The sequence below is a fragment of the Macaca nemestrina genome, chromosome 7 (genome assembly GCF_043159975.1).
Source record: "Macaca nemestrina isolate mMacNem1 chromosome 7, mMacNem.hap1, whole genome shotgun sequence".
Taxonomy (NCBI): Eukaryota; Metazoa; Chordata; class Mammalia; order Primates; family Cercopithecidae; genus Macaca; species Macaca nemestrina.
This window is the reverse complement of record NC_092131.1, coordinates 155,474,243-155,494,703: the sequence shown is the minus strand read 5'-3', so window position 1 is coordinate 155,494,703 and position 20,461 is coordinate 155,474,243. Positions and strand designations below refer to the sequence as shown.

The following is a 20,461-nucleotide window of genomic DNA, read 5'->3' as shown; positions in this document are numbered from 1 at the left end:
GAATTCCATGTGCTTGGAGTCCATTTTATCCCACTGGGCTTAGGTTTCTTTACCTATAAAATCATATATAATAGTGTTTATGTTGCAAAGATGTTGCAAAGATAAAATGACTTAATATATGTGGAGATGCCTAATAAAGAATCAATAGTTTCCTCCCAGCTAAACACTCAGCTATTTGACATCATCCACAGAAAATCTGTAGATCATTGTCCATACTTTACAATTAGTGGAGGTAAGAAAACAGAAAAAAAAAAACCCCACAAACAATAATATTTGAATATATGGAAGTCGAAAGTTATTGTCTTGTGTTACCATAACCAGTGCTTTTCTTCCTTACATCTGAATCCCAAAGGATCTGGTTGCAAAAATGAATATATATTGTATGTTTTTAAAAATTTTCGTATGTGGAAAGAGAAGACATCATTGAAAAAATATTTTTATTATGCTAAGTTATAAATGAAGAAACAGGAACTAGGTAAGTTCAAATGCTAATCCTCCCACAGATTTATTACATTTCCCTAAGTTACCAAAACCCCTAAATTTGGCAAAGTAGAAGTATCAATGATTTGTAGCATTCTGGATATAAATATTTTAAAAGACAATAGAGCAGGCTCCAGTAAATGTGGAGAGCTAATAGAGAAGATGTAAGTCTTCTAGGGTGCACACAGAAGGAAATTAGAAAGGAGGTGGAAGATCTTGGAGCAGAAGAGAATAGAGGGCAAGAAGGTAAAGATGTTTGAGAGTAATGGTAATAAGCTATAGTGGGTGTCATGGTGCATTACCCAAATTTCAACCCCCCTTCTTCCAGCTAAAACTTTCATTCCCCACTTGCTCCAGAGGTGTGGTTGCTGAACCAGCAACCCTCTCTCTAAGGCCTAATATGGAGTACCAAATGCCTGGCTGAAGTGACTTTAGCTGGGGCAAATCTGAAGGGCTGCCCCAGCTCCAGAACTCTTTGTAGGAATAGCTAAGGCCTTGGTCATAACTGCATTGTATTCACCTTCTCCTTCTGCCCATTCTTGCTCCCAATACTCCAGTCAAGGTGTTGATACTAACAGTGCTCCCCCATAAACTAGGCACATGTGAATATGCCTTTGCTTCCAAGGAACCCCACCTGGGATATCAGCCATGTTGAAAAGCATCAAAAGATAGAATGAATAAAGTCAGTTGAGTATCAAAGTCTTGATAAGCCCCCAGAATATGTGTGAGAACAGGTTTGATCAGATTTCTTGTGGCCAACATCAGTAGCCATTGATACATCAGGACTTGAGTACCCTTAAGGGTGCAGGTTTCAATCTAAAGATGAAATATATCCTGGGGCTTCAATTAAAAATATTTTTTCTCCAATCTATAGGGCTGAGTAAAAAACTCACTCTAGCTTTAAAAATAAATATAAATAAATAAAACCAAATAAATATATGGAAGAAACCCAAAAATAGACTTCAAAGAAGACTCTACCATGAAAGATAGACCCAATGCTTATTGGTCAGTTAAAATTGGACCCAAAGAATGTTTATTCCAGTGCCTTCCAAATGTCTAGAGCAATTTTTCCAATTTATAAGTTTGCACATTTTTTAAGCAACAACTCAACTTTCTGGGCTACAGATACAATATTTATGTCCTTCCTTGTCTATGTTATTTATCTTAAAACTCCATTTAATTCCCTCATTTATTCCTTTTCACTTACCTTACCTTCTATTAAAAACAAAACAACACTTAACCATAATTGCCCATAGCTAATTTCTGCTGAGAATATATATTTATTTTTTCATTTGGTTTTATATACAGCGTATTTAAAATAAGGATGCAAATTTTCACTTTAGATTTGGTCTTTTGTCTTTGTCTTTTTTTTCTCCTCTTTGTTGAAGTTTGTTAACACTGTAATTCTTATGGAATGCCCATAGTGTGGCATATCAGGGATGTAAAACAATGCAAGTTCAGTATGTTAAACACTTACTATTCTCTCTCCAAGAAAATGATAATGAGTAAATCATGAATAAAACTGCACAGTAACATCAGATGTGATACCCTATATTCCTGGCCTATTCTTTGAAGTTTCAACTTCACCAATCTCAGCACAGATCTTAGATCTGTCATTGGCTTCAGCTAACAATTATTATTTCTGCAACTGTTTTCATATTTGGCTAATGACACTCCTACTTTCAGGATGGCCCTTTGGCTGATGTCACTTGATAACACCCTAAAACAAAAGTGGTATCTGTTGAGTAAGCATCCCTTTTTCCAAATTGCAAACTCATAAAAGATAGTACAAGTAAGCGAAAATGGTATTCAAAGGGTATGGGAGGAGAGTGCTGAGAAGAGGAGGGCACCAATGCTAAAATTAATTGTATGATTATATGACAACAATTTTAAAATGAAAAATTTTCACATATTGCATGTATACATATGATGTATTTGGAACCAAAATATGGAGAATGTGAGTAGCTAATATATGATATTTCTTCCAAAAGAAATGTTGCTGAAAGTGTATAAAGACAATTCTGAAAATCTGCATAATTTGCAGGAGAAACAACATTGCAAGTGAACTTGGACCAGGGAAGAGATGGAGCTTTGTTTTACTTGGCTTATAAGCATTGGCTTATATTTATTGAGCATGAATTACATGTCAGACATTTTATGTATTAATTCACTTGGTCCTTCTAATAACCCTTTGAGGAATATGTCATTATTTCCTTATCATATAGATGAATAATCAGGTACTCCAACATGTAACTTGCCTAAAGTCACACAGTTGTTAATTGTCAGAGCTGACATTTGCACTTAGGCAGTTCAATTCCAGTGCCTGCTCTTTTAAAAACAATGTACTGCAGAGACAAAGGCAGTGGCTCAAACACACACGCCCCATTAAACAGAAGGCCAGGGAGCAATCAGCACATTCACTAACCTGAGTTCTCATTTGTAACAGGGAAAAACCAATAGATATTGCTTTATTATCCAGTCTCTTATCTCCTCAAAGACTATAAGCTCCATTAAATAAGGAAGCATATCTAGTTGAGTTTATCTCTAGTACCCGGACAGGGCTTGAAACATAAGAAATAGTATATATCTATCTAACAAATAAATGAACTTAATAAAAGAGAAATACCAGAACAAAATCCTGAAATTTTATCATTTGTCTCTCATTCTTGTACTCCGTGTATAGCTTTTCCCTATTTTGGCAGAAGTATATGTTGTCTCAGGAACAATTTTGATTGTAAGGTGAAAATGCCAAGGGAAGAAGTCAATGTTAATCATATGACTTTCAAACAAGGCCCTTGAAACCCAAAACTGAAATGAGAGCTTTGAGAGAAAAGTATTTTTTGAGGCTCAAAAAAGGAAATCCTAGCATAATTGATTTTTTCTGGAGCACTGACAGGCAATAAAAGTCCTTTCAAAGTTGAGTTGTGGGGAAAATCTTCAGAAGTAGGATAAGACAGAAAAAGAAGAAAGCAAGCATATAAAAGGAAAAGTAGACTTAGGGTAGACTGAGGAGTTTCAAAACATGTGTAATTAGAATTCTAGCTTAAAAAATCAGAAAGTAAGAAAAAAAGGAAGGAAAAAAGCCAGAAAGGAAGGAAAGAAGGCAGAAAAGAAGGAAAGAAGGCAGACGGGCAACATTCAAAGAGATGATTGTTTTGAATGAAACTCTTCTAGTTTCTATTAACTTAGTTGGTAACTACTGTCCCCGGCAGCCACCAAAGGTCCGAACAGCAGAGCACCAGCAAGAGATCTACCTGTATGGGTCCCTTCAAGGGCAGGATTGCAGGCGTGACTTCAATGACATAGCCACAGTGTGAAAGTTTTCAAGTTTTGTATTACTCCCAGATCCTCATGCTTGGAATGGTCACTAGACAGGGTCAAACAACAGTCCTCTGTCCCAGGTCTCCTGCAGCAACAGCAAGTGTGGGCATGTGGGAGCAAGCTTCCCCTATTTAAGGGTAGTCTGGGATGGATGTCTTAATTTTGTAGGGTTGCTTTCTACTGGATACCTCAAACAACTGTCAGCAAGAGTTGAGCAGTTTGGCACAAAGCTGGTGTTGAATCAGGGCTCCACAGAGGGCCTCCCCAGGACTAGGCAGCAATCAACTATAGTTTCTCAATTTCTTGTAATACAACGTTGGCTGAGATGCTTTCTGTATGGATCAGAACCGCCAGGACTTAGAGTCAAGAAACCAAACAACAACAACAAAACAAAATCCCATGTATAACAACTTCAAAAAATTCCTCAAATACATAATAGAGAATCTGAAGAATATCAAACACAGACAGGAAAATCATATAAACAGCCAAAGTGAAAACACCAGTTATCTATAAAGGAAAACTATTAATTGGACAGCTGGTACCTACACAGCAAGTATGGAAACCAGGAAAAACAAACTGGAATGATATCTTCAATATGTTAAGAGGAAATAACTGTCAAGTTAGAATTCTAAATTCACCAAACTAAGTTACAGGAGGCCAAAACTGTGTTTTTGCTATCAACAGATATGCAGAATGTCCTTCAAGTAAAGTAAAAAAAATAAATTAGGTATTGGGAGCCAAAAAAAAAAAAAAAAAAAGAAAAGAAAAAAGGTAAGCGTGTGCACTAATCTAAATACACCAGAACTATACTGAGCAATTAAAATTTGGAATCTTCAATGTCTAATCTGGAGTTTCCAAATCACATTTTTAATTCATTTGGTCTTGTCGAAGGTGTGTTAGTTTCCTATTGTTGCTATTACAAACTACGACAGACTTGGTGGCTTAAAGTTACACAAATTTACTATATCGCAGCTCTGTTTGTCTCGGGCTACAACCATTGTGGGCAGGGCTGTGGAACACCGTAGGGAATGTCTGGGGGAGGATTCATTTCCTTGCTTTTCTAGCCAGAGGTTGCCCTCTAGAGGTCACCTACCTCATGGTCAATTCCCCCACCTTCAAAATCCACAATATTGGGGTCTTTCTTACACCATCTCTCTGGTTCTCCCTTTTCTGCCGCCTCTTTTCACTTCTAGGACTCTTGCAATTACATTGGGCCCATCTGGATAATCTGGAATAATCTCCGTATCCCAAGGCCAGCAGATTAACAACTTTAATTCCATCTTCAACACCTTGAATCCCTCTTTGCCATTTAAGGTACCGTATTCACAGGTTCCAGGGATTAGTACATAGATATCTTTAGAGACCCATTATTCCATCCCTATAATAGGCTTCTAATTCTCTTCACCAGTTTTTAATATACAATAAACCATGTCCAATCATGGAGAATTTTTCTATTATGGTAAACTTTGCTTACAAACTAAACTTTTAAATCATCAAAAATACTAGTGAAAAAGTAATCATTAAATAGAAAAGCAAACAGGTTTAGAAACTGTTTGGTGTTTTTTCAAATAAAGGTAAAAATGTATTTACATTATGGTCTAGAAATTCCTTTACTAGATACTTACCCAAGAGAAATGAAAACATGTTTACAAAAAGATTTGTACATGAATGTTTATAGTAGCTTTATTAATGATGGCCCAAACTGGAAACAACCCAAATATCTATAAGCAGAAATTTAGAGAAACAAATTGTGATATATTTAGAAAAAGGAACAAATGACTCATGTACTCAACAACATGGATAAATAACAAAATCATTATGCTGAGTGAAACAAGCCACATCAATAGACACAGGAATCCATAATATATGAGTCGTTTACATGAAGTCCTGGGCAGGCATAATAATACATGACAGAAATCAGAATGTCTTGGCTGTAGGGGAAGTGGGAAAATTATTGGGAAGGGGCAAGATAGAACATTTTGGAGTGTGTTTGGGTGGTGGTTACACGGACGTATAGAATTCTCAAAGCCAATGAACTTAAGAATCGTACAATTTAAATAATCTATCACAGCTCCCTGGTAACTATCCAGATAGCATCCATTAACTCCAACCTCTAGCTCTCCTGCATTGATGGTGTCAGTACCCTTACTTGTAAATTTATTCCCGAACATTCTAACTGTTCTTAAATTTACTTTTAGAGCTCCAACTGAAAACAAAATCGATTTGATTTTGGATGGAAACAAAGTAACCAAAAACATATATTGTCCAAATTTAAACATAAGTGTATTCATGGAACAAATGCCCTTGTCTGTCTCTCACGGACTGATGCTTTATGTATTTCTCTTCTGAATTTATAATTGGAGATGTCTGGAGTCAGTGCCTCAGGAGAGGAGTGCATTATTGCAGGCTCATTGCCTTTAAAAAGGTGTGTAGATATTTCCCATTAATTAGAATAAAATAAGATCAAATAATAGCCCAATTCATGATAATTTCGTTCTTGTAATTGACACCATCATACAAATGAGTTCTACAACAATGGAATATACGCAATTAGAATTTCTTCAACCTTATTTACATTTAATTTTCCCTTATAAAAATTTAAATTCAATCAATTTTTGCTTACTGAAAGTATATCTGAGAAGTTCACATTAGGTGGATGTGAAGTACAAAATTTAATTATATAACATGTCAGGTTAAGCTCATAGTAAAATTTGTTAAACTTCAAATTACAAGTAACTTTCAGATAGTTTATTGTCATATGCTTAGATTTTCTGTGTCAAAAATCTTTTCTATAAGTGATTTCAATAAACTAAATATTTCACATTACATTATTTTATCTTTATCCATAAATGGAACACTACCTTGCTTATTTTGTGCAAAAGGTGAAATGTTAGCTTTGATGATCACTCCACTAAGTGTAAAAACAGTATTTTTCCAAATAAAAAATTTCCAAATAAATGCTATTTTTTTAACTTTATTTTTCTATTTTAATTTTTTAAACATTTAATATCATTTGGAGTCACACATATAGTTTTAAACTTTGAAATTAATTTAGAAAAAAAACATGGCCTTAATTTTCCATGAGGTATTAAAAATAGTCATATTTTTCATGTCAAATTCATCTTTTTATGAACGAACACAATTCAACCAATTAAACACTGCACATCTGCAGTTATTGACAAATAGGTGTTTTTTGCTTCAGACCCATGACAAAACTAAAAGAAATGTGGTCTTAAAATCACATATCCTTGAGTATATTTGCACTACCTTTCCACATAAAACATATTTTATACACAATAAGGGTTCGATGACATTTGCTGAAGTGCTATATTTTAGACACCATTGAATTTAAAAACATTAAAAAGCCATCTTCAGATTGAGAGATTACGTATTTGCCAGAGGAAAGATACAAAGTCCTTCAGAGAACTAGAAACTCCTAAGTCTGTTTTCTTTGCTGCCCAGTTTGGTACTTCCTGCAATCTTAAACTCTGTGATTATTAGGAAGGACAGCTTTTGTCTGGGGAAAACCAGTTTAAATTTGTATACAATAGAAAAGCTTCTCACTAGCTTCAACTGTTAGCACAATTTGTTCCAGGATTTAAAAAAGTTAAAAAAAAAAAAAAAATACCTCATGGACACTCTATATTCTACTTTACTAATTAAAATTCTTCTAAGTCATATTTACATGTTTTTATCATTTTGAATGACATTTACTTAATTTCCTCCAGAAGGTTCATGTGTTTAGTAAATTTCTAAATAAATTCAATCTGACTTCTTTGTCTCTCCTAGAATCTCTTTAGTTAGCCAGTCACTGCTGAGAATCAAGATAGGTGTCATCATAGCCATTGTTCTCCACCTTGCTTTAATGTTTGCATATGAAGCAAACACTCTGTCTAGTTGAATCCAGTCCTTTATCAGATAAGACTCATTAGGATTTTCTGACTTGATGAAGGGAAAACATTAGGATTACCTGGAGGGCCCCTGAGATCAAGCTCCCTGATTCTCAGTTATTCTACTCTAGATTCTTCCACTGTTAAGAAGAAGGTGCCTAGGATACTTGGAGTTGGAGCTATTATTTAGGCCTGAAAGTTCCCTGAAACTCACCATTTAAATTTCACAAAGGCAACGATATCCCTCTGTCCGGTCTCAGTGTCCCCAATTTGCAGTTTATTCTGTTGTACATGTTGCACTTCTCTAACCCCGCCCATGTTTACCCTGAATCTATGAACAACCTTTTTGTCTGTGACCTGATGCTGACAGATGAAAGTAAACACAGAAGCCAAAATATAAAAAGAAAAATCTCATCAGCTCAGCTGAGAAAAGGGTTTGTGTGTGTTTCACTTCATGCCAATTCAAAACTATCAGAGAGAGTCATGAGGTAGTTTACATCCTGATATAACCTCATGTGTTCTGCAACCATGGTTTTTGTTCAGTGATCACTAGTTGAGTGTTTACTGTGTGCCAGGTACTGAAATAGGTATTATGAAGGATACAAAATATTACAGAGGCAAAAAACGAAGTCCACAACTGACTGTTACCAATTTCGTCTTAAAGGGAGTGGCAATTTGCCAATTGGTCGACTGTAGCATTGGGGGTAAAGGGGGAGGTTCAGAGTCATGTACAAAGGCTGCTGCTTGTCCCTGAGTAACTCATCTTCTTCTTGGGGAAGTCTGTGATGAGTAAATAACCACAGATTGCTTTGTGGAATGAATGAATAATTGGAGGAGATCAGCTTCCAGTGGCTTCAATAAGCAGCTATAGCTCTCAGTATGCTTTCAGTGACTTTTCTCTGTTATCTGACCCTCCAGATAGAATATTCAAGTATAGAGTTATACAGCATGCAGTCAGCACACCTTTGTCCTTTGTACCATTTTATGTCTCACTGTTCTCACAGTGAGAGCTGTGTGTTTAAATGGTGAGTCTGTTCATGTGTTATCCTAATAGGTTTGTCTTTTCTGCTGGTGGGTCTTCCTCCTTTATCTGCAATAACAAATCCTGACTGCTTTATGGATCATTTTTGCTGCTTAATCTCAACATAATGTCTATTCTCTTGCTTTAACCATGACATGTGGACCAAATTCTTGCTTTTGAATTCCAAGTCCCTCTCTACACTTCCTCAGAAGTACTGGGAGGATCTGATTGGGGCTCTGTATATTGGGCTAGTCTTACCTGGGGTCACATAGCCTGAGCAAGATCATAAAAAGTGGGAAGACCCAGCAAGGTGAGCTTTAGCTATAATACTAGAGGGGCAATTTAGAGGCCAAAAGTTTGTAGGTCAAATTGAAACTAGGCCTCATAATTCCTAAGCCTCATAAAATTTAGAAAGCTTGGCCATCATGAAACTTAAACCCCAGATGGCCACAGATAGCCCCCCGATGTTCCCAGAACCCAAACAGAAAGACAATTCCGGGAAATAGCCTCATGGGGTCCCACCCTGATAGCCTCATGAGGTCCCACCCTGATAACCTCATGGGGTCCCACCCTGACTCAATGTCCCCGATGTTCCCGGAATCAGCAATTCCAGGAAAGAACCTCCTAAGGTCCCGCCCCAACCAATCAGAACAAGATACCTTGCTCAGGCCATAGACAGACCCAATTACCACGCGCCTAAAGCTTTGTTTGAATTTCGCGCCCTAAGCTGTGTTTGAACTTGTGTTTGCCTATATAAACAACCTGTAACAAGCACTCGGGATCCCAGGGCCAACTTAGAGCTTGGGACCCTAGCGCGCTAGTAATAAATAACTCTCTGCTGTGAATCTCGTGTCGGTGATCCTTCGCGGCGACCCCTGCCCAGGAGGGAATCGACAGTTCGGTTCCAACAAAATGTAAACACAAATTACAGACAACATGGGGTCAAAATGAAAATCCAGAAGACAGACAGACCTGAGATCAGAGAAGAAATAAATTGGGGAAAACAAAGGGTCTTTGGCTTCACACTGTTGTACTATTAGTATGATTGACTGCTGCCTGCTATGTGGATCTAGATCAACATCAGTTCCAGGTATTCCTTCTCCTTTTATGCTCTAGAAATACCCACACCTAATCCTTCACTACTTTACCATATCTGAGTTTCAGATAGATCTTTGAAGGAATCGCCCATTTCTTGACACACATGTGGCAAATAATGAAATGCTTGTCAGCAACATAATTTTACTGTAGCGATGGAGAGAATCCTGGGTAATGTTCTGTCTTGAAACCCTGGTGATTTAATTGTACTGCATTCCTGTCATTTATAGTAAGTTTTTGTGTAGCCCTGCTCCCCAAGGTAAACCCAATGTTTGAAGTAACGATATTAAATTTTACCACATTCAGTTAGTCCAGAGTGTAGGATGACTTTCCACTTTTACAGCTCTTCTCTTGTACATAGATCTTCCAACAACTCATTCAGGGCCATGAGTTCAACTTTTACATTGACTCCTCACCTATGATATGTTCTTTAGTTCTCCCTAGTAATCACTCAGTTCCCCCTCTGGAAAGGCAACGTGTCTGTAACAACTTGAAAGCAATTTTTGTTGAAGACTATTTTTAGGAGGTAAACATATATTTAGCATTGGGAAAATAAGTATGCAGGAGACACAGAAAGGCAGCTCTCCTATCTGTGGCTCTGTTATGGACACTACCTTTGTGAATAGAAAAAGATAATTGGGAGAATCATCTTCAGTTTGTTTCTCTGGGAATCCATCAGCCAAAGGTCAAGTTTTGCTGTTAACAATAGATGCTCTGTCAGTTAAACTCAAAAAATGTTTATTGAGCTCTATTACTTGATTCAGTCTTAAGTATGCAATTACAATGTATAAACAAGTAAAAGACATGATTCTATCCTTCAAGGAACTTGTAAACATGTTTTTGTAAAAAATAAACAACAGCAAGAAAAACAAAGCCTAAGAAAAAAATCAGAGAAAGGTAAATGGACTGTAAAAACACATATACCAGATTGTGTGTTATAAACAAGTGCCACATGCTTTGCAAGAAAGGAGAGTAATGTTAATTGAGGAAATTATGACAGATGACCAGGAAAAGTTCTGAGTCATACTTGTCCTTAAAGCTTAAAGGGTAGGTCCAATAACACAAACCACAGTGAAGGTCATTGGCATTCTAGGTAGAGAAACAGCATTATCGTAGGGATCAGCATGGTATTCTGTTTTATATCTCTAAACTAGTATTATTTCAAACAAAATTTTAAAACAACTTGAAAGCAATAACGTTATTCTGTTCTTTGAGGATGAATGAGATGCTTATTGGTATCCTTTTCCTTTCCCAAAACAGGACTACACATACTCAAAAGTGCAGATAACTCATGCACAAGTGAACCTGAAAAAGATAAACAGACTGCTATAGATTGTGAAAAAATCCAATATAGAAATGATAGAAGAGGATCTAGAATAGTCTATAGAAACATACCCATCCTGCTCAGTGCTTCATTGTATGATAACAGAAAAACTTTGAAGCAGTTAGAAGCAGCTAAGAGGGCGTGGAAGAAGTAAATTTCCTTAGTTCCAGTATCAATTTCTGGGTGTCTACACTTTGATTTAAAAACAGAAAATAAAGACTTTACAAAAATATAGCAAAACTGAAGGTAGTTTTGAAATGTGCAAACAAACCTTATGATGAGGAAGTTATTGTTCTGACACAGACGGGTATGGGATAGAGGAAGAACCATATGCAGATGATGAAGACCTAATACAACAAAGAGAGAGTCAAATCAAAACCAGTGCTTGCTCTGCAACTTATACACTAAAGTGGAAATGACACAGAGGTTAGCATGGACAGTCCACAAAGATAATATGCAAATTTCTGAAGTTTTCCATACTTTTCTGCCATCACGAAAAATATGAAATTATAGAACTCATTGGTAGAGCAGATGCACAAATGAGAAAGAGAAAGTAATCAAATATTATCCCAACAGAAAACCAAAAACCTTACAAAAGTAAACAATAAGAGAGGAAGAAACAATGGATATAAAAAAGAACCAGAAAACAATAAAATGACAAGAGTTCTCACTTACCAATAAAAATCTTGAATGGAAATGACTTAAATTACCTAATTGAAAGATGTAGACTAGTTGAATGAATAAAAAATAAGCAAGACTCAACATTTGCTGCCTACAAGAAACCCACTTCACCTGTAAAGACACAATAGACCAAAAGGGAAGGAATGGAATAAGACATTTTATACAAATGGAAGTAAAAAGTGAGCAGGAATAGTAATTCTTATATCAGATAAAATTGATTTTAAGTCAAAAGCTGTAGAAAGAACAGGGAAGGCTATTATATGAAGAGATCAGTTCAGCAAAAGGGATATAACAATTGTAAATATATATGCACTCAATGCTGGGGCACCCAGATATATAAAGCAAACATTATTATAGCCAAGGAGAAAGACAGTCCAAAATACAATAATAGTTGGGGACTTTAACACCCCACTTTCAGCACTGAACAAATTATCTAGACAAAATCAACAAAGAAACATTGAAGTTAAACTGCACTATAGAACATATGGACCTAACAGATATTTACAGAACAGTTCATCCAATAGCTGCAGAATACACATTCTATTCATCAGCACACAGAACATTCTCTAAGACAGACCATATGTTGGGCCACAATACAAGTCTTAACAAATTGTAAAATACTGAATTTATATCTAGTATATTTTCAGACCACAATGGAATAAAACTAGACATCGATAATAAGAGGAACTTTGGAGATTGTACAAATCCATGGAAATTAAACAACACACTTCTGAACAACCAATGGGCCAATGAAGAAATTAAGAATGGAATAAAATTTTTTGAAACAAATAAAAATAGAAACATAACACACTAAAACCTATGGCATAGAACAAAAGTGGTACTAAAAGAAAAGTTTATAGCAATAAATGACTACATCAAGAAAAATTATCAAATAAATAACCTAACAAAATGCCTCAGGGAACCAGAAAAGCAAAACAAATCATCCTCAAAATTAGAAGAAGAAAAAAAAATAAAGATCAGGGCAGAACTAAATAAAAGGGAGATTTAAAAAGTACAAAAGATCAATAAAAAACAGGTTTTTTTTTTTTTTTAAAAAAAGCAAAGTCACCAAACCATTAGCTAAATTAAGAAAAATAAACAGAGAAGACTCAAATAAGTAAAATAAGAAACAAACAAACAAAAATGATGACAACCAAGACCACAAAAAAAGGATCATTAGAGTTTATTAAAACAACTATACACCAACAAATAGGAAAACTTAAAGGAAATGAATACATTCCTGAACATGCACCACCTGCCAAGATTGAACCAAGAAGAAATGGAAACTCTGAACAGACCAATAACAAGTAATGAGATTGATCAGTAATAAGACTCCCAAGAAAGAAAAGCCCAGAACCAGATGGCTTTACTGTTGAGATCTACCAAACTTTTATAGGAGAATCAACACCAATTCTTTTCAAACTAGTCCAAAAATTAAAGAGGAGAGAATTTTTCCTAGCTCATTCTATGAGGTCAGCATTACCCTGATATCAAAACCAGACAAGGACATAGCAAAGAAAATGAAAACAACAGACCAATATTCCTGATAAATAATAGATGCAAAAATCCTCAATAAAATAACAGCAAATCAAATCCAACAATATGCTAAAAACATAACACACCAATATCAAATGGGATTCATGCCAAGGATGCAAGGATAGCTCAACATACACAAATCAATAAACCTGATACATTACATCAATGTAATAAAAGACAAAAACCATATGATTCTTTCAGTAGATACAGAAGAAGTGTTTGACTAATTTCAATCTCCCTTCATGATAAAAACTCTCAATAAATTAAGCATAAAAAAAGACCACAACACATTAGAGGCCATGTATGACAAACTCACAGCTGACATCATACTGAACGGGGAAGCTGGAACTCTTTTTTCCAAGAACTGAAACAAAAGAATGCCTACTTTTACCACTTTTATTCAGCTTACTACTGGGAGTCCTAGCTAAAGCATTTAATCAAGAGGAAAAAGTAAAGGTCATCCAAATTGGAAAAGAGGAAGTCAAATTGTCTTTGTTTGCAGATAACATGATCTTATATATAGAAAAACTTAAATACTTCATCCAAAAAACTCTTAGAACTGATAAATTACTTAAAGTCGTAGGACACAGAAACAACAAACAAAAGTGAATAGCATTTGTATATATCAATAATGAAGCAGTTGAAAAAGAACTCAAAATGCAATTTCATTTATAATAGTTTAAAAAATATCTAGGAATAAATTTAACCAAAGAGGTGAAAGTCTCTACAATAATAACTACAAAACGCTAATGATAGAAATCAAAGGAGACACAGATAAATAGAAATACATTTCATGCTCATGAATTGGAAAAATTAGTATTGAAAAAATTAGGAAAAATGAGCAGGCTACCCAAAGCAATCTGCAGACTCAATGTTATCTCTATTAAAATGCCATTGACATTTTACACAGAAATTTAAATAAATTCTAAAATGTGTATGGAACCACAAAAGACTCTAAATAGCCATAACAATACTGAGCAAAAGGAGCAAAGTTGAAGGCATCACATTACCTGATTTCAAAACATACAACAAAGTTATAATAATTAAAATAGCAAGGTATTGATATAAAAACAGAAACATGGACCGACGGAACAGAATAGAAAAATGAAAAATAAATCCACATATTTACAAAGGTGCCATTGACATACATTGAAAAAGGACACCCTCTTCAATAAAAGATGCTGGAAAAAGTGGATATCCATATGCAGAATAATGAAACTGGATTTTTGTCAGTATACACACAAATCAACTCGAATTGTATTAAAGACTTAAATGTATGACCTGAAACTACAAAACTACTAGAAGAAAATATAGGGGAAACACCTCAGGACATTGGTCTAGGCAAAGATTTTATGGCTAAGACTAAAAGCACTGGGAACAAAAACAAAAATAGACAAATTGGGTTTTATTAAACAAAAAAGCTTCTGCACAGCAAAGGAAACAATCAAGAGTGAAGAGAAAACCTGAAGTAGAGAATATATGTGCAAACTATTCATTTAACGAGGGATTCATATCTGGAATATAAAAGGAACTTAAGCAATTCAACAGAAAAAAATTTAATGTGGCCATAGGATCTGAACAGACATTTCTCAATATAAGACATGCAAATGACCAACAAATAAATATATGAAAAAATAACAAATCTCACTAATCATCAAGAAAATTCAAATCAAAACCACAGTGTCATCTCATCCCAGTTGTAACATCTATTATTAAAAGGACAGTAAATGCTTGTTAGGAGGCTGAGGAAGGGAACTCATACACTGTTTGTGGGAAGGGAAACTGATATAACGATATGGGAGAGTATGGAGGTTTCTCATAAAATGAAAAATACAACTACCTATGATTCAGCAATCCCACTACCGCATATTTATCCAAAGGAAAGGAAATCAGTAAATCAAAGGGATATGTGCACCCTCAGGTTTATTGCAGTACTACTCACAATAGTTAAGATATGGAATCAACCTAAATGTTAATAGACAAGTAAAGAAAATATGGTATACATACCCAATTGAATATTAATAAAAAATAAATGAAATCCTGTAATTTGTGGAAACACAGATGAATCTAGAGGACATTATGTTAAATTGAATAAGGAAGGTGGAGAAAGAAATACTGCATGTTTACACTCATATGTGACAGCCAGAAAAGTTTAGATCATAGAAGTAGAACATAGAATTGTGGTTATAAAAGCCTAGAAAGAGTAGTAGGGAGGGGAGGATAGGGAGAGATTGGTTAATAAACGTAAAATTACAGCTAGCTGGGAGGTGTGAGTCCTGGTGTTCTGCAGCATGCTAGGGCGAATACATTCAACTGCAACTTACTGTATAGTCTAAAAAAGCTAGAAGAGAAGATTTTCAATGTTCCCAACACAAAGAAATGTTAAATATTTGAAGTAGTGAATATATTAATTACTCAACTTTCTACTCCATAAATATGCGCAATTATTTATGTGCCAATTAAAATAAAGGAAGAAAAACAGGGCAGGTACCACCATGGCTACAGTATTTGCAAAAGACAGACTGGAGAGCAACTCCAACACTGAATGTGTTTATAACTTTGTAGTTTTATAACTTAAATGTTAATAATACAATACAATTGGGTAATTAGAATGGAGTTGATTCTGGGTGTCAGCCATTATTAATAATAGTTTCATTGTCTTTAAACAGCTCTTAAGAAATTCCTTTTCATTACTATCAAAGAGAAGCATCTGAAATTGTTGAACCTAGTCAACACTTTCTGAAATTATTCCAGGGCTAACAGTGGATAGAAAAGAAAAATAAATAAATAAAAAACCTTTTAGATAATTGTACATATAATTATTAGCAGGACTTATTATTGGTATGCCATACATTACCTAAGCTAATTTTCTTAAAAAAAGAAAAAAAACTATTTTTTCAACTATTTTTCATTTTTCCCTTTTTTTTTTTTTTAAACTTTCTTAAGAGAAATCCATAAAAGCTTAAATGCTACTGCTATTCTTAGAAGGACTTTAGAAATCATTATCTTATACTATTTTCATGAACAGTAGGAGCACTAGGTACTTTGAGTCTTTGCTTATGATATTTTTATTTTAATATTCAATTCATGAAAGATTTACATGTTTCATATAATCACTGATACTCTGAGTGCCAAGACATTCCTAAAGGTGGCCGGCCTTGAAAACAGGTCAGCTTTACCTTGTGACTTTAATTTAGCATGTGCTTTTCAAATTAATGTATTTAATTCATGTCTTCTCTATTCTTTTTTTTTTTCATATTATCAAGTGTAATTTCAGGGAATATCAAAGGAGCACTGAGAAATATTTTTTATACTTTAAATTCCTCAGATGGTTTAAGATATACATATACCTTATATATTTTATATCATTTATATTATTTATATATAATTATACATATTTTATATATAAATAATATATCATATAATTTTATATAAATATATAATTTTATATAAATATATAATTTTATATCATTATATATTTACATATTAAATTCCTGAGTAGGTCTTTTGAAAATTAAGTAATTCCATTTAATGTATACATTTGACAATCAAAGTAGACCAATAAATCTCTATCCAGAGGATGTCATATTGCCTGAATATGTCTTTTAAAAATTATGGCAAGTATTGTGTTTGATTATTTGGATTTTTTTCCACTCACAGGACTAATTTTTGGCAGGGAGAGATGACTCATGAAATTTAATGGCAGCTCATAATAAGTTTATCAAAAATATCAAGGTTTTCTGAGAAAAGGCCATAAAAATTCAATCTAAATGTTCAAATTTAAAGGAAAAAAATGACACTTTCAATTACATCTTTAAGAAGTCTAATTAATGTGCTACTTGGAGCATATGAGGATTCTTTAGAATTCTGATGTTCATTCATTCCTCAAATCTTAAATGATTATCAAATGCCTATTGTAAACAAAACATCATAAATATGTACTTGTTCTTTAACCCTTGTGGTAACAGTATACAAAATGAATTAAGGCAGGAATTGCACATGCTTTTAATATGAAATTTTATTTATTATTCACCCCTACTGAACATGAAAAATATTTACCCTGTAGAGTATTACAAGTAAATACTTCATTGGTTGTAGAAGTCTAAATTCTGGTGGGCTATGCAGAAAATAAACAAATGTATATCTTTATTTCATTATATGCTATACATAAATGTGGATAAGTATATCTTGATAGAGAGATCAGAGACTGAGGGTATTCAACATAGCTTCCTGTGTGCTTTAAATTGCAACATAAGGGAAATAGCTATTGCACACAATTCTTTCGGAGAAAAGATAAGGCGACTTGATCCCATAATATAGCACTTTTCTTGAAGTTAAATTTAAAAGACCTAAGGTAGACAAAAAGGGAGAGATGCATAGGGAATACAAATGAGGTGAAACCTGGTTTTATAAAACAATATTTAAGAGAGAGGGTGCAGTGCTATGTCTACAGATTTAAGCTAAGGACCTTCTATGCACATTTCTGCCTGTCTTGTTTTCCGAGAGAAAGAAGTACATACCAGAAAGCTGACAATAATAGAAGTATTTGGGAATTTGGTGCTTTTATCTTAAAAATAACATCTAAGAGAAATGAAAAGGCTGCTTTTTTATCTGCACAAAAGCAAATTCAAAAGATTATTACTTTTTATCCTCTTGGTGATATTGCCATAGGCTTTAATTAAATATTTCTCTTCTGGCACCCACCCTTTACATTTATGACTAAGAGTGCTTGAGGAAGAATGGGAATCCACTGAGCAGGTCACAATCTTAAAGCTCCTCTGACTCTTATTAATAAAGTGTTAAAAACAAAAATCTGGTGAAAGACCCACATAAAAGTGACAATGTCTACTGCAAGAAAGGGAGAAAATCCAAAGTCAGCAGTTGTCAGCATTAATATCACTGTACACCAAGGAATAGGATCACATTAAATATCATCTTTCCTTTCTGTTACAGTCTAATAAGTTTATGTTAGTTCTACTATGAGATCTTAAAAACAAACAGCCCTTTGCTGGAATATAAGTAGCTCAGGAAAACAGAATATATTGTCTCCCTCAAAGATAAAGAGAGTCCACAAGTAATCTGCAGTGCCTCAGCTATTTTTTCCTCATCTTAGGTCTTTGAAAATGTTAGGTCTTGAAGGGATCAATTTGCTCTCAAGTGTGTTTTCTCAACACCTAGATATTGGTTTGAAAATTGGAATGTTAAAGAGCCCTCAGAAATAATACCACACATCTGCAGTCATCTGATCTTTGACAAACCTGACAAAAACAAGAAATGGGGAAAGGATTCCCTATTTAATAAATGGTGCTGGGAAAATTGGCTAGCCATAAGTAGAAAGCTGAAACTGGACCCTTTCCTTACTCCTCATACAAAAATTAATTCAAGATGTATTAGAGACTTAAATGCTAGACCTAAAACCACAAAAACCCTAGAAGAAAACCTAGGTAATACCATTCAGGACATAGGCATGGGCAAGGACTTCATGTCTAAAACACCAAAAGCAATGGCAGCAAAAGCCAAAATTGACAAATGGGATCTCATTAAACTAAAGAGCTTCTGCACAGCAAAAGAAACTACCATCAGAGTGAACAGGCAACCTACAGAATGGGAGACAATTTTTGCAATCTACTCATCTGACAAAGGGCTAATATCCAGAACCTACAAAGAACTCAAACAAATTTACAAGAAAAAAACAAACAACCCCATCAAAAAGTGGGCAAAGGATATGAACAGACATTTCTCAAAAGAAGACATTCATACAGCCAACAGACACATGAAAAAATGCTCATCATCACTGGCCATCAGAGAAATGCAAATCAAAACCACAATGAGATACCATCTCACACCAGTTAGAATGGCAATCATTAAAAAGTCAGGAAACAACAGGTGCTGGAGAGGATGTGGAGAAATAGGAACACTTTTACACTGTTGGTGGGACTGTAAACTAGTTCAACCATTGTGGAAAACAGTGTGGCGATTCCTCAAGGATCTAGAACTAGAAATACCATATGAGCCAGCCATCCCATTACTGGGTATATACCCAAAGGATTATAAGTCATGCTGCTATACAGACACATGCACATGTATGTTTATTGCGGCACTATTCACAATAGCGAAGACTTGGAATCAACCCAAATGTCCATCAGTGACAGACTGGATTAAGAAAATGTGGCACATATACACCATGGAATACTATGCAGCCATAAAAAAGGATGAGTTCATGTCCTTTGTAGGGACATGGATGCAGCTGGAAACCATCATTCTCAGCAAACTATCACAAGAGCAGAAAACCAAATACCACATGTTCTCACTCATAGGTGGGAATTGAACAATGAGATCACTTGGACACAGGAAGGGGAACATCACACACCGGGTCTTATTGTGGGGAGGGCGGAGGAATAGCATTAGGAGATATACTTAATGTAAATGACAAGTTAATGGGTGCAGCACACCAACATGGCACATGTATACATATGTAACAAACCTGCACGTTGTGCACATGTACCCTAGAACTTAAAAGTATAAAAAAAAAAAAAAATTGGAATGTTTAAAGCTTTGAAAGAAGAGAATATCCTTCTACAATTTTCTGTTCCTTCAATTCTGGTCACAGTTCTGCTATGAATGTGTTCTTGTCCAGACTCCCCAGGGATTGATGCTTTTGAACAATGGAGATACCAAGAGAGTCAGTTAGGTTGAGATTTAGTTAAAATCCTGTGTGTTAGTACCTGTGTGGTTTGTGGGCATGCTGGTGAAGAGGCACGTTTTAGCACAGAGAGCTAATCAACATAACTAACACATAGAATGTTTATTAGGATCAGTGTTTCACTGGTATTTGCAGCCCTGTCTCACTTTAGGCATTATTGTAGTGATCCTAATGTGACTTCCATGATTATCACAATTGTGATAACAATTATTTATGACTTTTTAAGTGCTAGATTTTTTTAAGAGTCTCTCTCTGTTGACCAGGCTGGAGTGCAGTGGCATCATCCTGGCTCACTGAAACCTCTGCCTCTCAGGTTCAAGCGATTCTCCTGCCTCAGCATCCCGTGCAGCTGTGACTACAGATGCGTGTCACCATACCCAGCTAATTATTGTATTTTTAGTAGAGACGGG

The 20,461-nt window shown here is 34.9% G+C and overlaps 1 long non-coding RNA gene across 1 annotated transcript in view; it reads left to right on the top strand.

Moving 5' to 3' along the window:
• Nucleotides 1-20,461, top strand: part of LOC105490898 (uncharacterized) — a 78,944-nt gene that overhangs the window by 11,713 nt on the left and 46,770 nt on the right. The window contains exon 2 of the long non-coding RNA XR_011606076.1: nt 4,995-5,115. This is a non-coding gene — a long non-coding RNA (uncharacterized lncRNA). The remainder of the gene's footprint in view (nt 1-4,994; nt 5,116-20,461) is intronic.